At 42.2% G+C, this 16,893-nt stretch overlaps 1 long non-coding RNA gene across 2 annotated transcripts in view; it reads right to left on the bottom strand.

The window, feature by feature from the left end:
• Positions 1–15,999, bottom strand: part of LOC122564958 (uncharacterized) — a 50,290-nt gene extending 34,291 nt beyond the window's left edge. The window contains exon 1 of one of the 2 annotated variants that reach the window (XR_015760683.1): positions 15,938–15,999. This is a non-coding gene — a long non-coding RNA (uncharacterized LOC122564958). Of the gene's footprint in view, positions 1–675; positions 928–15,937 lie in introns of those variants that run through there. The other variant, XR_015760684.1, reaches the window with a different exon arrangement.
• Between the last annotated feature and the right edge of the window lie 894 nt (positions 16,000–16,893).

The raw sequence follows: 16,893 nt of genomic DNA, 5'->3' as shown, positions 1-16,893 counted from the left end.
AGCAAAAATTTACAGTGTGATGTAACTGAAATTATACATTGAAAAATTGATTGTCTGTTAAGCCTTTCATCTGTTAGAATACAGTGATAGTTTCACTTCTTTCATGTGTAAATCACAAAACCTTTTTTTTTAAAGTTGCATTCTCGGGTTTTGGTCCAAGTATCATTTCATAGCCTTGATCATGAATATCCAGGCTGACTCTCCTGTACAATACTGGGGGAGTGCTATACTGTTGGAAATATAGCCCTTCCAATGAGACAAAGGCAGATGCATGGGAATGCTGCCACTTGCACGTTCCCCTCACACTACCCTGACTTAGAAATACAATCTTTGATCTTTTAACGTCAAAATTCTGAAGCTCCTTTGTAACAATGTTTGTGATTTACACATGAAAGAAGTGAAACTATCACTGTATTCTAACAGATGAAAGGCTTAACAGACAATCAATTTTTCAATGTATAATTTCAGTTACATCACACTGTAAATTTTTGCTATAAATTCTGTGTTACGATCGAGCCCTCCACAATCACCTGATGAAGGAGCGTCACTCCGAAAGCTAGTGTGCTTCCAATTAAACTGTTGGACTATAACCTGGTGTTGTGTGATTTTTAATTTTGTACACCCCAGTCCAACACCGGCATCTCCAAATCAGGAATTCTGCAGTGAGTAACCTACCTCTAAACTTCCAGACGTAAGGCACAAGTCAGGAATGTGATGGAATATACTCCACTTGCCCAAAGGATTCAGCTCCATCAACACTCAAGAACATATACAAGACATTGGTTAGGCCAATTTTGGAATATTGTGTGCAATTCTGGTCTCCCTCCTATCGGAATGATGTTGTGAAACTTGAAAGGGTTCGGAAAAGATTTACAAGAATTTTGCCAGGGTTGAAGGATTCTTTATTCAATTACTTAATATGGGCATTGCTGGCTAGGCCAGCATTTATTTCCCATCCTTAACTGCCCTTGAAAAGATGGCTTCTTGAACTGCTGCAGTCCATATCATGTAGAAACACTGGAAGTACTGTTACAAAGGAGCTTCAGAATTTTGATGTTAAAAGATCAAAGATTGTATTTCTAAGTCAGGATAGTGTGACTTGGAGGGGAACTTGCAAGTGGCAGCATTCCCATGCATCTGCCTTTGTCTCATTGGAAGGGCTATATTTCCAACAGTATAGCACTCCCCCAGTATTGTACAGGAGAGTCAGCCTGGATATTCATGATCAAGGCTATGAAATGATACTTGGACCAAAACCTTTTGACACAGAACCAAGATTGCTCAAGTCACAAAAAAAATGCAAACAATGTCATAATTCTTGGGCAGTCTAGGTTCACTGATCCCAAGTGCTCTTCCTGAAGTTAATTCAAAGCTTGTATTTTTAACCATGCTGGTTTGTATCAACTTGCTAAATATGTTTACAATGACGAGAAAACTAGGGCATAAAAAGTATTAGCTTCATAACATTTAACCTCAAGGGCTAGTACTTTATTTTCCCAGCAGATACAGGAAACGTCACAGTTTGATATCCATCATAGAAAACTTGTGGTGAAATGAAATCATGTAAAAATATAGGGCAGGGGTCAATCTTATATTGGCGGTAAAAATCCAAATCGTTTAACTGCAGTAAAATAAACTGTGGCTGCGGGAAATCTGAAAACAAAACAGAAATTGCCAGAGAAACTCAGCAGGTCTGGCAGCACCTGTGTAGAGAGAAACAGAGTTAACAGTTAACAGACCCTTCACCATTAATGGTAGCTAGAGAAAGGTGGTACATATGGTGAAGGTGGGGGTAGTGGCAGAGGAGATGGGAGGGACGGGGTTAAAGGAGTAAGTGATAGGTGGAGACAGAACCCAACAGGAAGATAAAGACAGTTAGGTAGACAAAGGGATGGATAGTGGCAAGCTAAAGAGAAAGAAGTGTCCCGAAAGGGGACCATAAGTTGATGAAGATGCATTGGCTGTGCAGACAGCAGTCCATGTGATGAGGTCTAAGTGTAGGGGTGAGTAAAGGATGTGAAAGAAGGTGCTCAGGACCTAAAATTATAAAATTCAATATTGAAGGCTGCAGGGTCCCCAAATGGAAAATGAGGAGGTGTTCTTCCAGTTTGCACTGGGCTTCGCTTGAGCAATGCAGCAAGCCTGAGACAGAGATGTCTCAGAGACAGAGACAGGGAACAGGATGGGGTATTAAAGTGGCAGACAACCAGAAGCTCAGAGTCATTTTTGTGGGCAGAGCGCAGGTGTTCGACAAAACGGTCGCCCAGACTTCATTTCATCTCCCCAAAGAAGAGGAGACCACATTGCGAGCAGCGAATGCAGTAGATCAGATTAAGTGAAATGCAGGTAAAGGGCTGCTTGACCTGGAAGGTATATCTAGAGCCTTGGATATTGAGGAGGGAGGAAGTAAACAATTGCATGAAGATGATGTGGGGATGTGGGGATATTTTGGGAGTGAAGAAGGAATGGACCAGGGTGTCCCAGAGGGAACGATCCCTGTGGAAGGCTGACAAGGGACGAGTGGGGAATATATTTGTCTGGTGGTCGCATCTAACTGGAGGTAATGGAAATAGCGGCTAATGATCCTTCGAATGTGGATGCGGGTGAGATGGTAAGTAAGGATTAGGGGACCCTACCAATGTTGAGGGAAAAGAAAGAGTGGAGGCTGAAGTGCAGGAGATGGGTGGGATTTAACTGAGGGCCTTGTCAACCACGGTGGTAGGGAATCCTCAGCTGAGGAAAAGTGCACCCCTATGGAAGGTAGCATCATCAAAACAAATGCAATGGAGATGGAGAAACTGGGAGAATGGGATGGAGTCTTTACAGGTAGCAGATTGCTAGGATGTATAGTCCAGGTAAATATGGAGTGATGTTGTAGTGATGTTGTAATGGATATTGGCGGTTAGTCTTGGTTGTCTTGGTTTCTTTTAGAGAGAGATTGGAGGATAGGTGCCCTGAGCTGCTGAAAGGCGCTATATAAAAGCAAGTTCATTCTTTGCTAAGGACTTGAATTATCGCAGGCCAGAACCCTTCCTTGGCTATCTGTGCAAGATCCCCTCACTTCCAAAACTAACAGGAAAAGGAAGAACATCTCTGGAATTATTTGTAGGACTCAAACTGAAGGAAAAAGCACATTTGAAAATAAATTTGGTCAGGTTTTTGTTTATGCAGAGCTGGATTCAATTCTGAGAATAAATGGAATCACTACCACCATTATATTGCAGATGGTGGGGGACAGGTCACATTTCATGCATGTTCATTTAACATTGATTTTTTACAGGTGGCTACCTCCAGTCATGTCTGATTTTACTGACCTTGGTTTGAGAAACATGATGTGCACAGAATAGGCCTAGTAGGTGGAGGTTTTATAGAGTCCTTTAGAGAAGTGAATTACCCTTGTAGAGAGGTATAGTATTCCTTTGGACATGGTGTTGGACATCTTTGGGAGTGATAAGTGTCTCTTGGGATTGTTAAAACTGCAGATCATTGAGTGTAAAAGGTGTATAATGTCAATGGAACTGTTAAAAGGAAAGTTCAAAAGGAACTATCAAAAGTGAACATCAAGTTGTCAAATTATTTAAATCACCTGCCCTTTAAATATTTGAAAGTGAAACTATAGTGCTAAAAATATCCTTGCTTACTACTTCACTTTATCTGTTTACAGTAAGTCTGAGGATTGCCATGAGTGGATTAATGCTGCATGACGGATTTAATAACTGCCCATTATCAGGATGACTGCCTTTTCACATTGCAATTGATAGTTGCAAGAATTAACAGACATTTTGAAATGGCACGATTAAATCCAATGCTTCTTTATGATAAAGGATTTGCGGTGAATCAAAGTTTTGTTTTTATAAGGGATTATGCATTTGACTGAAATGCTAAGAGATTAAGTAGTCAAAGAATTTAACTGTGGTGAATGGGGTTTTATGAATGAGAGTCTTATTTAATATAGTATAATGAAGATTCATGATGTTTTATTATTCCGGAACTTAGATTCTAAAGTGGAGAAGTTATAACTGTTTTAACTTCTTTAAGTATGATTTGTATTGCTATTTCGCACATGCTAAGAATGGAACAAATAGTCTTCTTTTCATTTTTGTGTCTGGACATTTGTTCATACATACTTTTTTAATGGGAGTAGAGCTTGAGGTGAATAGTTCAGTGCATTAGAAACAAGTGGGGGGGGGGGGGGGGGGCAAACTGCTGTTACCCTAATGACAGCATGGCTTTATGGGTAGGAGATCATGTCTCACAAATTTGTTAGAGTTCTTTGATGAAGTGACCAGGAAGGTTGACGAGGATTTCAGTAAGGCCTTATATAAGGTTCCACATGGGAGGCTGCTCCAGAAGGTTAGATTGCATGGAATCCAGAGCAAGCTGGCAAATTGGACACACATTTGGCTTGATGGTAGGAAGCAGAGGGTAATAGTGGAAGGATGCTTGTCAGACTGGGGCCTGTGACTAATGGAGTGCCTCAGGGGTCGATGTCGGGCCCATTGCTGTTGTTACCTATATCAATGATTTGGATGAGAATATACAAGGCATGGTTAGTAAGTTTGCTGATGACACTAAAATAGGCGGTATTATAGACAGTGAGGAAGGTTAACAGAACTTACAGCATGACCTTGATCAGCGGGGAAGTGGGCTGAGAAAAGGCATTTTGGAAAGTCGAATCAAGGTAGGAATTTCATGGTGAATGGTAGGGCCTTAAGGAGTGTAGTGGAACAGAGGGATCATGGAGTGTAGGTTCATAGTTCTCTGAAAGTGGAGTCACAGATAGACAGGACAGTGAACAAGGCTTTTGGCACACTCACTTTCATCAGTTAGGGCATTGAGTATAGACGTTGGGAAGTTATCTTGCAGTTGTACAGGACATTGGTGAGGCTGCACTTGGAGTATCATCTTCAGTTTTGGTCATCTTGTTATAAGAAGGATGTTATTAAACTGGAAAGAGTGCAGAAGAAATTTACAAGGATGTTGCCTGGACTCAATGGTCTGCGTTACAAGGAGAGATTGGATAAGCTAGGACCTTTTTTTTAACAGCGTAGGAGACTGAGTGGGTGATCTTATAGAATTGTATGAGATCATGAGAGGCATGGATAGTCTTTTTCCCAGGGTTGGGGAATTGAGGACTAGGGGGCATCAGTTTAAGGTTAGCGGGAAAAAAAAGGGAACCTGATGGGTAACTTTTTTAAAACAGAGGTTGGTACACATATGGAATGAGCTGCCAGTGGAAGTTGAGGTAAATACATTAACAACATTTAAAAGGCATTTGGACAAATACATGGAAAGAAAAGAATTAGAAAGATGTGGACCAAGTGCAGGGAAACAGGGTCAGTGTGGGTGGACATTTTGGTCAGCATGGACCAGTTTGGGCCAAAGGGCCTGTTTCTGTGCTGTAGGACTCTATAACTCTATGACAGGGTTCTAGTATAACAGAAAGGCAAAACCATGTTGATAACTGTTATATTTGTATCTGTGGAAACAAAACAGTGGATACTGAATTACATTCCTGAAGAAGGGCTTATGCCCGAAACGTCGATTCTCCTACTCCTTGGATGCTGCCTGACCTGCTGCGCTTTTCCAGCAACACATTTTTCATACTGAATTATAAGATGGTTAGAAGAGCAGCCAGAAAAAAAGTTTGGTGAAAAGATAGAATATGGAAAATCAATTTGTTCACTCTAAACATGCTTAGTAGTCAAGAGGAAGAAATCTATCAAGTTATGATTTATTTTGCATCTGACTAGCCCAGTATTACAATCAGTTGACATCATAACTACAGTAAAGTCTGCACTAGACACTTCAGACTATTATTTAATTTTATCTCAGCGTGGATTCTAAGGTCTGCCCGTGGCGGAGACAGGGTGATGGTGCAGGGTCAAAGGATGCTGGATGGGAAGCATGAGACTGACATGGCTTGGCACCAAGTTTGCATCAGGGTTATAAAGAAATGGTGCAGGATGCAGATTTACAAAGATGTGCATTGAAACTGCAAACAGCCATTGGAGGTGGGTGGGTAGAGGGAGGTTGGCATCCAGAGCATGAAGGATTATGGGATCAGATGGGAGGGCATGAGGTGTCACGTGTTGGCATGGATGGAGACTGAATGGGAAGGTGGGAAAATGTCAGGGCGAAGGGCTGGAGGTGTTTAAAAAAATCAACACAATACCAGAACACCTTTGCACCCAGCAGCCTCCTCGCTCATACTTTCATTGCCCAGCCTGACTCCTAAAGAACCCTGGAATTAATACAAAAGTTGGAAAAAGCTGCAGATGCTGTAAATCAGAAACAAAAACAGAAACTGCTGGAAACGCTCAGCAGGCCTGGCAGCATCTGTGGAGAGAAATCAACGTTCACCATTTTGGGTCAGTTCTAAGGAAAGGTCGCTTGACCTGAAATGTTAACTCTGATTTCTCTCCATGGATGCTGCCAGACCTGCTGAGCTTTTCCAGCAATTTCTGGTTTTGTTCCTCGAATTAGTCGCCCAACTTCTTCAGCTTTTGTACCCAGCTCAGATTTGCAAAGCCAGAATTGTCTCAACTCTCTGCATCACATTAAACTTGAGAAATAGGAAGAGGAATAGGCTATTTAGCCCTTCGTGTTTGCCCTATCATTCAGCAAGACTGACCTGACCCCAGGTCTCACAACTTAACAATCCAGAGCAGAAAGTTCAGCGATAAAGTGAAGTTTATAAATATTATCAGGGGCCCAGATAGAGTGGGTAGGACGATCTCCTTGTCTTGCTTGAGGGGTCTATAACAAGAAAGCATAGGTTTGGGCTATGTCTGAGAAGGTTAAGAAAGATTTGAGAGATATGGGATCACTAAATGGCAGTAGAGATCTGGAATAGCGAATTATCAATGCCTGATAAGATAATGGAGGCAGAAACCTTCACGACACCCAGGAAAAACTTGGATATCCAGAATTAAGAGTCTAATGATGACCATGGTTGATTGTCTGAAAAAGTCATCTGATTCACTGATGTCTTTATGGAAGGAAACTGCCAGCCTCACCTGGTCTGGCCTACGTGTGACTCCAGACCCACAACATTGTGGCTGACTCTTAACTGCCCTCTGGGCAATTAGGGATGGACAATAAATGGTGGCCTAGCCAGGGACGACCTCATAGAATCATAGATTCCTACAGTACGGAAACAGGATATTTGGCCCAACAAGTCCACACCAACCGTCCGAAGAGAAACCCATCCAACCCTACCAATTACTCAACATTTATGAATAAAAAAACCTACAACCTACAGAGTTATAGACCAAGAGCTGGAAAATTGAATTAGGCTGGATTGTCTTTGTCAGCAGGTATGGACACGATGGGATGAATGGCCTCCCTGCTATGTTGTAAGTTATGCTTCCATGATGTTGTGATCCATATCGAATATGTTTTAACACGTAGAGTCATCACTTTTTGTTTTGAACAAGTGACAAATATTTTCTCATCTTTGTCAAACACCAGGAAGCGATTGGATGAAAGCACGTCATTGTGTTGTCAAGACAACATTGTGACGGTGGGAGTGCGCACATGTTGTCCCTCTCTGGTGGTAAACACAATGCCTCATGGCGAGGTGTCAGGTGACTCACTACATCAACCAGTCAAGCCTCTGAAAAGTAAAACGTGAAGGCTTTTTAACTTCAAGGATCTCATTCACCTTGCTTGATGGGTTCACTGAGTAAGCACATAAATAACGAGGAGATGTTCATTCATGCAATGTGAATGTCACTTGGAAGTGCAGTATTTATTTCCATATCTTGACTTGTGAGGGTGGTGCTTTCTTGAAGCACTATAGTCCATATGATGTAGGTACATGCACAGGGCTGTTAGGGAGAAATCTTTGGAGTTTGATCCAACAACAGTGAACAAGCAGTGATATAGTTTCAACTCAGGATGGTGTGTGCCTTAGAGGGGAATTTGCAGGTGACCCCATCTGGTTGCTGGCTTTGTCCTACTAAGAAAGATCGTGGTTTTGGAAAAGTACAATTCAAGGAGCCAAGCTGCAATGCATCTTGCAGATGGCACACACTGGAGTGAAGCAAACTGACTGAGAAACGATTAGCATTTTTGATGGTGGAGACCTCAAGATAACAAGATAAGGTCAGTCTGACTGTCACATACAACACTAAACTGCTAACAGAAGGCAATAAGACAGCTCACCCACAACTGTTATTTTTCCTGCAGCTGCTAACCATTTGGACAGGCTAAGTGGGGCAGGGCAGAAGTCTAATATATACTGTCAAGTGCATGACTGATCTTCGGCATAATCTTCTTCACCTCATCCATCAAGTTATCCTCCCAAGAAATAATAGGACTGAAATTACTTCCCCAGGAATGAATCATTGTCATGACACTCATTAAAAAGCCAATGGAATTCACGTTATGAATGGCACTGTCTTACAACTATAATGAAGAATGGTGTCAGGTGCGGTAATGTACAGTGTTTGCAATGGGCCGAAAAAAATGTTACAATGAAACACACCTAGGAGGCAACCCTGAGGTAAACAGCATGTTGTAAGACAGAATCTCATCATTCGTACTGAGTAATATGATGAACTACTACAGAGCTGTCAAATGAATGACTGCATTTCCAAAACAAATGATAAACTGAAAGACAGATGAGTGAAGGTTAAGGGGGAAAGATGCTTTGGAAAAACTCTCATTCAGCAATACCAAGGGTTGTTGTAACACATCGATAGGCATCTTACTTGTAAGCAGTCAATGAGGATTTTATTGAAACTGTCTGGTACACAGGGCTCAAACATTATTCTATTTTTATTATTTATCAGACATCGTAATTAACTCACATTTTTAACTATATATAAAGCAAAGGCTTCCATTAATACTGTGTGTTTAACATGTAAAGAAAATATTAGGTACTTGCTTGGAGCAAACAGTAACATTATTGGCTATTAGTAATGTCAATTCACCGTTTTACAGCAATGTGTCCCACTCCCATAGTCTCCCTGCTCCCATAACCACTTCCATGTTTATATGGGCTGAGACAGATAGTGGCTGGAAATCAATCAGCAGGGCTTTATTTTCTTGAAATCACTTATTGATTTTTGTGGTGATTGCTTAGAAGCTGCCCATTAGTGTATAAATTTAGTGTAACGACATTGGAGCTGCAGCGATGCAGAGGGGCAAATGGCTACTCAGGAGAGGAGTGTAGAAGTCATAATCAGAAAGTTTCACTCCCACAACTAATATTATCAAAAATGTTTAAAAAGGGTTGGTCCTGAACTAGTGTGGCTTCTTATCAAGGAATAAGATTCCTGCTCAGTGGCCTTAAACTGCTCCACAAGGGAGATTTATCCTGTAGTCTCAATATTTTCCTTCTCTGAGCTAATCGGAGAGAGTTCACTTGGCTGATTCATGGAATAAAGGGATTATCCTATGAGGCAAGGAGAGCCGGGTGGGGTTATGCTCATTGGCATTTAGATGGTTGAGAAATGATCTCTCAGTGAAAACACAAATTTCTGAGGTGGCTTGACAGAATAATTGCTGAGAGGAAGTTTCCCCTCATGGGAGTTCTAGCATTAGAGAGCATAGTTTTAAATAAGAGGCTTCCATTTAAGACAAAGATGCGGAGGAAAGCCTTCTTTTAAGGAACTGTGCACCTCTGAAATTCTCTCCCACAGGAAACGGAGGAAGCTGAGTCACTGAATATGTTCAAAATTGAGATAAACAGATTTTTGATGAATAAGGGGTTTGTGGTTTGGAGAGGGGGTGGAGAGGTGCAGGCAGGAAAATAGATGTAAGGCCAAGATCAGGTCAGAAATGATCTTATCAAATGACAGAGTAGGCTCAAAGGTCCGAATGGCCTAATGCTGTTCCCATTTCTTTCAAGATGAGAGAGAAGGAAGATATTATTTACTAAATGTAGATTACCAAAGATCACCAACATGCCTGTATAATGTAGATTGTTGATGATTAAAGTGGATGTTAGAGAATACACTTTGGGAAGAGAAATGTGAGGCACCCAGTGGGAAAACTACCATGGTTTCAACCACTCAACGAATCTCCCTGCCTGAGATCAAACCAATTCAGTCAAATGTCTACTAACATTGTTAAAAAGACCATTAAAAAAAACAAATACTGGAGTTTATTTCTGGAGGAACTGGACTGAAAGCAGAAAAGTTATATAAAACTTTCGTTAAACCATACCTGTAATGATATATTTGACTTGAACAGCTCTGTATTGTAAAAGACATATAAAAATGTGAAGTCACCATAGTCTCATTCATTAGCAAGATGACTGCTGGTGATTTTAACTGGATGGTCATCATACCATAGGTGAGGGGTGGGCTTGAGAAGGTGGGACCTTCATAACGACAATAGCCAGTGCAGAAATTGAACCCACACTATTGGCAACACTCCAGATCACAAACCAGTTGGACAACCAACTGAGCTGACCATATGGGCAACATGTTGGCTCAGTAGTTAGCACTTCTCCCTCATAGCACCAGGGACCCAGGTTCGATTCCAGCCTTGGGCGATTTGCACATTATCCCTGTGTCTGTGAGGGTTTCCTCTGGGTGCTCCGGTTTCCTTCCACAGTCCAAACATGTGCAGGTTTAGGTGGATTGGCCATACTAAATTGCCCATAGTGTCCAGAGATGTGCAGGCAAGGTGGGTTAGCCTTGGGAAATGCAGGGATGGGATGGGTCTGGAGGGATGCTCTTCGGAGGGTCGGTGTGGACTTGATGGGTTGAATGGCCTGCTTCCACACTGTGGGGACTCTATGATGATTTCACAAAGGGAAAAAGTAATTCACTAGAATAATATTAGAACCTGAGCAGTTGTACCTAGTTTTGTAGCCACGGACTCTTTTCTCCAAATTAGTGACAATTGAGGGCTTGGTCTCATGGGCTTTTTAAAGTTAGCGTTAAGGCAAATATCATTTAAAAAACTTAAACATTGTTAAAATGTGATATGAAGTGAATGCCTTTTTCGGTCTTGCACTCATCAGGACCCACTCACAAGAAAGGAAATTCAGAAGGTGATGATACATTTTTACAGCAAGTGAAGAGGGTGCTGATTGGTTGGAACATGGTTGGTGTGAAGATGCAGCAGGAACTGTTAACTGTCAATCTTAGCTGATTAAACACAGACAAGGCAGGAAGACTGATTGGTCAGAGGGTTGCCATGGAGAATGCAGCAGGGATTGTTAATTTCCAGAACTCTTCCTCCAATAAGAAAGGCGCAATGTGGGGACAAAATCCTACATAGAGCAGGGTTCAGTATTTGAAAATATGTAACTTTCAGATTGTCCAAATGAATCATGCGCACTGATAACCTTAAATTGTCTCTTTTTAGCAATACTCAATTTCTGCACTAACCAACAAATATTTATCGTGGAATCATTTGAGAGGGAGTCAGATAAGTCTGTGTCAGAACGTCATGGTGATAGGCTTTAGATCGTGTGGGATTAGATGAAATGAGGTTAAATCAGATAGCACAACAAGACGTTCATCTGCAGCATAAACACCAGAAAAGACTCAGTGACTGGTTCTTATGCTGTCTATAGCCTAGAATGTAAATTCTGCAACTTTCTATGCACTTGGTTAAGGTTTGATGGTGAACAGCAACTGTTTTAAACTGCAAAGCAGGTGACACCCAGAATGAATCACTGCTTTCACAAGAGAGGATGGGGTCGAAAGGGTGAAAAGAAACAGATGCTTTGAATATTAGTCACTGCAGCGATCAATACTGTACAAGTCTAACTTAATTCTGAAGCCAGAATCATAAAATATCTTTATTATTTCATTACATCGCATAGAAATGACATCCACATATAATTCAGTGTCTCTGAAAATGTTGCAGTGTGCAATTAAGTAGCAAGCTTTGTTGAAACAGGAGTATGACCTGTTCAAGCCATCCAGCCATCAGGCTCCTGTTAAATGAATACTAGCACGGAGACTAGGCCCAGGTAACAAGGCAATTTATTTGAATAAGATAATGCATCATAAGCCTAATTTCCTGCGCCAGATTTTATGTTGCGTGTGTCGAAGGATAGGATTCACAAAGCTTTCAATGTTTTCTATCTTGTGTGTGTTCAGTTGGATCTGTAAATATTGGTCTGCAATACAGATATCAGTTGCCTTCCAGCCCTGTCAACACATTGTTTACTCATCAAGACGTAAAAAAAAACACTGCTCTTTGTTACATAATGGCTCATGACCAGGAAACCAAACAAACCAAATGGCCAAGAGATCTCCTCAACCATTTTTCAATTCCCTCACGGAATATATGCATCGCTGGCTCAGCCAGCATTTATTTCCCCTTCCCTTGAGAAGGTGAGTTGCCTTCTTGCACTGTTGCAGTCCACGTACTGTAGGGTGACCCACAATGCCCTTTGGAAGGGACTGCCAGCATTATGACCCAGCGACCATGAAGGAACAGCAATATATTTCCAAGTCAGGACTGTGAGTGACTTGAAGGGGAACTTACAGGAGGTCTTGTTTCCATGTGGGTGGCACGGTGGCACAGTGGTTAGCACTGCTGCCTCACAGCGCCAGAGACCTGGGTTCAATTCCTGCCTCAGGCGACTGACTGTGTGGAGTTTGCACATTCTCGCCGTGTCTGCGTGGGTTTCTTTCGGGTGCTCCGGTTTCCTTCCACAGTCCAAAAATGTGCAGGTTAGGTGAATTGCCCGTAGTGTTGGGTGAAGGGGTAAATGTAGGGGAATGGGTCTGGGTGGGTTGCTCTTCGGCAGGTTGGTGTGGACTTGTTGGGTTGAAGGGCCTGTTTCTACACTGTAAGTAATCTAATCTAAAAAACATCTACTGCCCTTGTCCTTCTTGATGGAAGTGTTTGTGGGTTTGGAAGATGCTGTCTGAGGACCCTCAATAAACACCACTCTTCTGGTGTTATGATGGAAGGAAGGTCATTGATGAGGCAGCAGAAGATGGCTGGGCGGAGGACATTCATGTGAACCAATTTTTACAAGTCCTTGGACGTGAAGGTTACCCAAGAGACTGAAGCATTCCTGACTATGCTTGAGCGTTTCATGAAAGGGCTATCTCCTTCATGGGTTATCTACACCTTGGCAGGATGGAGAGGTTGGCATGATCCAACAGTTCCTAGGGCAATGCCATTGGGAGCTCCTTGTTCTTGGTAGGGCAATACAGTCATAGAGATCTACATGACACAAAAAGGCCTTTTGGCCTATCGCATCAAAACAACTATTCTAATCCCATTTCCAGCACTTCATATCAGGAACAGATACAACTCACTGTTTCAATATGAATAACACAAGAGAAATTTCTGCATTTCAATTGCCACAGATCTTAAACTCTGATTACGTGTTTCCACCTGACTCATGAATTTATTTTCAGTTTATCATGTAATCTGATCTAGAAAATGCAGAGATAGACATTATCAAAGATGACTAAAGTGAATGGACAAATTTAAATGTCGTTCGCTGTACCGAGATGGACTGCTGAAATTTAACCAAGGCACCAGTGGGTGACATGGTTAGCACTGCTGCCCCCACAGCACCAGGAAGCTGGGTTCGATTCCAGCCTTGGGTGATTGTCTGATTAGATTAGATTCCCTACAGTGTGGAAACAGGCCTTTCAGCCCAACCAGTCCACACCGACCCTCCAAAGAGTAACCCATCCAGACCCATTTCCCTCTGACCAATTCACCTAACACAATGGGCAAGTTAGCATGGCCAATTCACCTGACCTGCACATCTTTGGATTGTGGGAGGAAAGCGGAGCACCTGGAGGAAACCCACACAGACACGGGGAGAATGTGCAAACTTCACACAGACAGTCACCCGAGGCTAGAATCGAACCCTGGGACCCTGGTGCTGTGAGGCAGCAGTGCTAACCACTGAGCCACTATGCCGTCTGTGTGGAGTTTACACATTCTCCCTCTCCCTGTGTCTGTGTGGGCTTTTGCTGACAGTCCAATGTTGTGCAGGCTAGGCTCTGTTAAAGGGGGTGGGAAATAAAGTTGGCCTGTAGTGTGTAGGTTAGCCATGGTAAAACACAATGTGTGGTTATGCTCTTCAGAGGATCAGTGCAGATTCAATGGATCGGTCTTACTAAACCTGCAATCTATACCAACTTGGAAGAATAGGAACAGGAGAACCTTAAAGCTCCAAGTTGCACACCAGCCCCCACCATGTTCCATCATCTGGGTCAAAGTCCTAGAAGCTCATCCTCAGCCAGGAGAACGCAGTGGTTCAAGAAAGCAGCTTAGCACTACCTCTCAATGACAATTAAGAATGAGCAAGTCTTACACCCTGCAAATCATTTTTTTAAAAGAAATCTATCAACATCCTCAGGAATGTTTCAGGAAACCTTATTTGGTAGATAACAAATGAGGCAGATTGCCTTCCCTGAAAATGTTAGCTGTGCCAAGTCAGCTATCAACACCACAATTACCAAGAAGGGAAAAGAGGTTAGAATGTTAAACTGGCTTGACCTTTGTTGGACTGAAATGAAGCTAGTCACTGCAGTTGAGCAGTGGGCCCTCGTGATCGTGAGTAAGCTCTGAGTAAACAGGATTGGGAAGCAATCAGAGTTGACAGAATCAATCCTTAGGGTATAGGTTAGCTCGCTGACCTATACCCACGACAAGCAGACCAAACACAGCCAGAAACCTTAACCACCTTACCATACATCAAAGAAGTTTCAGAAATGACAGCCAGACTACTAAGACCCCTCGAAATCCTAGTAGCACACAAACCCACCAACACTCTCAAACAAAAACTAACAAACTTAAAAGACCCAGTACAACCCATGGACAAATCCAACGTTATCTACAAAATTCCATGCAAGGACTGCCACAAACATCAAGTAGAACAAACAAGAAGAAAGTTAGCCACCAGGATACATGAACACCAGCTAGCCACAAAAAGACATGACCCTCTCTCCCTCGTAGCCCTACACACGGAGGAAAAAACCCACCATTTCGACTGGGACAACACATCTATCCTGCGACAGGCTAAGCAAAGACATGCCAGAGAATTCCTAGAGGCCTGGCACTCCAACCACAACGCCATAAACAAACACATAGATCTAGATACCATCTATCAACCCCTCAGAAAACGAACAGGACATGACATCACCACAAATCCCAGGAACCCTATCCAGGACAAACATATAAATAGAAAACAGGAGACAGCAGCTTTGCTTCACTTGGAGGTCGCCACTGATGATGTTACCTAGCCAGGTAATGAAACCTCTGGATATCAAACCTACAGCTCAGCGAGCAAACCTACACCCTAAACCTCAACCTGAACTACAAACCTTCACAAACCTTACAGAATCAATCCTCAGTGGACAGTCCAACATTGGGTCAAACCCAGCAGGAACATGCAATCTGCTTCAGAGTCCTGGAATTCTGGATAGAAGGATGTAGGAGAGGATTAAGAAAGCTTCTGGTCCTAAGGTCTCCTGAAAGACAGAAATGAGGTCCATCACTGAACCTTGGAAGTGATTGGTAAGTTGGGTAAAGGACTGAACCGAACTGTACACAATGGGGAATGGTGTCACTGGAGAAACCCTTGGTGGCATTCCAGATCTTTCTGCTGTGGAGGAGCCCGGCAGTGAGTGGCCAAACATGGCCACTGACTGTTATGTCAGTGGTAAACTGGGATTGAACTCATTGATGAATTAACCCCCAAGTCACTGTTTCCTTTTTAATAATTTCTTTCAGTGCGGATTCGATGGGTCGGTCTTACTAAACTTGCAATCTATACTAACTGGGAAGAATGGGAACATGAGCACCTTAAAGCACCAAGTCGCACACCAGCCAATTTATTGATTACTTATTGACCAAATAGCTACACATCTCAGTACCACTTGTTCACTGTTTTAAACAAAAATTAACTAACCTGTTATAATTAAAAGGTGCTATGGATCAGGCCAGAATGCTTCAACATACTTTGAAAAGGTAGCCCAGATCTTACCTTTTTCTGATGTTAAAGGTAGATGTGAAGTGGATACTGCAGGAGTGATGTAGCTGGTCAAACCACCCGGCTTTAAGCAAAACAGAATTTATTTAAACACAACAGTTGAAACACGAACGAAAGAAAGCAGAATTTAGAATAATCTAACTGCTGGAAATTTTAACCAATCCAACACAGCAACTCTTACTAATTAACTGTTCCAATACAGTAACATCCCATAAACACAACCCTTGGTAAAAAGGTAAATTCAAACACAGATTCTTACAGGCAGGAGGGAACCACATCCAGAGAGAGATTTCAGAAGAAAGTCAAAGGAATTTGTTACTGAAGCTTGCAACTCCCCTGGACTCTCACATCTTGTGACTGCTACTGCTAAAAACAAACTAGAAAACAAAACTGAACTAGGAGAACTGGCCACTCCCTTTCCATTGCTCAACTAGACTCTTCAGCAACTCTGCCTTTACCACCTCTCTTCAAAAAAACCAAGTGATATCATCATCACTAAGGCAACAGTTCTGGGCTAGTTTGAGATTTGAACCTGAAACTTTTTGCAGAGTAACATGCCTCAAAGCAAGAAGCATAATGACTTTTTTTAATACTCAATTTGTTCAGACATATTATGACACATCTCCAGAGCCCATGGGGAATGCACGTAGACCTCCTGGCCCCAAGATAAGATGCTACCTGCGTGCTGTAAGACCCTCTTAAATTCTATCATAATCAGCCAGATTTTTGACCACAGGATCCTTCACATATAATGTGTTACATGCTTTGTAGCAATAATCATAGATATTGAAAATCAACCTGCTCATGTGTTTTATGATACATGTCTGGAGCAAGTGGGACTTGAACCCAGACCTTGTGGCTCAGGGTAGGGAAAGTATCACTGCACCACGTGGCCCTGAGTCATAAGGAGCAAAACCATAGGGCTGGTGTGAAATTTGAACCCTGTATCC

Source organism: Chiloscyllium plagiosum, unplaced genomic scaffold (genome assembly GCF_037043375.1).
Source record: "Chiloscyllium plagiosum isolate Xiang-an unplaced genomic scaffold, Cpla_swu_hap1 HiC_scaffold_21, whole genome shotgun sequence".
In the NCBI taxonomy this organism is placed as follows: Eukaryota; Metazoa; Chordata; class Chondrichthyes; order Orectolobiformes; family Hemiscylliidae; genus Chiloscyllium; species Chiloscyllium plagiosum.
Note: the sequence above shows the minus strand (reverse complement) of the source record. Positions and strands in the feature narration are given on the sequence as shown.